Below are 1328 nucleotides of genomic sequence, written 5' to 3'. Positions count from 1 at the left end.
CCGTCTCAACACCAGTCATGCTCACACTCCTCACTAGGCAAGGCAATGTAAGGGAGGTGATACTCTGTGGCTACACCACAACAGTCAATATACACTGCTACATTTTGTTTGACAACTATATCATATATATATATATATATATATATATATATATATATATATATATATATATATATATATATATATATATATATGTGTGTGTGTGTGTGTGTGTGTGTGTCATTCTTTTGCATCAATATAGAATAGAAGTGGCTGGAACACCATGCTTGTGAGTCATCCCGGCGGTATGTTGTCAGGCCGCTGGGTTGTAAGCCGAATCCTAATATGTCGAGGGAAATTTATATCACTGGCGACCATTATGTTACTATAAATAGCCGGCTGAGTAGCAGAGCTACAAATAACTGGCTTACGTAATCCTAATCTTGGAAAAGTTCACATTCCTATATTAGTGTAATGTATCTAGCGGCCATAAGAAAGCTACACAACTATCATTTTGATAGCACTTAGCCTACCTGTGGTTGATATGAAGTTGTTAGTGGAGGAACAAGAACAAACACATGAAATGTCTAAACAATTCGATCTATCAGATTATTCCGCCATCTCGCACTGCATAATTCATACATGCCTGAGTTAATGAAGCTCTTTTTCTTCCGGGATGATATCACGGAAAGTTTTCTCTGGCTGATGGTATATTACAAGCCTGATTTTACGAGAGGACGAAACAAGGTCATTAAGTTGTGAATGCGGATCCTGGACCGTGACCCCTCCAAGTCCGCCTGCCAGGTTCTTTTATGACTTTTGGTCCTGATTTACAAACAAACTTACGATCTTGTCCCTATGGTAACTCAGATTAGTTTTTGCAGGATGCAAGAGAGAGAGAGAGAGAAAGAGAGAGAGAGAGAGAGAGAAGTGAAGGGAAAGATTTTTCGTCCTCCTTTTTATTGTCCCTCCTCGAAACTTAACCTCCTTTTTGTGTTTGAAATACAGGGAAGGGAGGTGAGTAAGTATGCACTCTCATTAAATGTCTGGATTGGGTAGCCTAATCCTGGCCCCTCCGCTGTTGATGGACCATAAAGGAATGGATATTTAAAAGATGCATGGTCAAGGATAACAGAATGCCGAATCTTCCCATGCCTGTCTTTCGTTCTTCCGGAATTGCAGATCGCAGCTTACAGGGAATTAATCTTACGCTTGTGTGTGCAGCTCGGCCCTTGTCTATCCATAGATGAGACTGATAAGAGAGAAGGGCGGAAATTTGGTACCGGGGGCAATGAAGAATATAGAATCAGTGCTCAACATTCCCAGACTCCAGTGAGTCACAGCTAAAT

The sequence above is a fragment of the Coenobita brevimanus genome, chromosome 80, assembly GCF_032717465.1.
Source record: "Coenobita brevimanus isolate Jiangsu-jjx chromosome 80, ASM3271746v2, whole genome shotgun sequence".
In the NCBI taxonomy this organism is placed as follows: domain Eukaryota; kingdom Metazoa; phylum Arthropoda; class Malacostraca; order Decapoda; family Coenobitidae; genus Coenobita; species Coenobita brevimanus.
Note: the sequence above shows the minus strand (reverse complement) of the source record.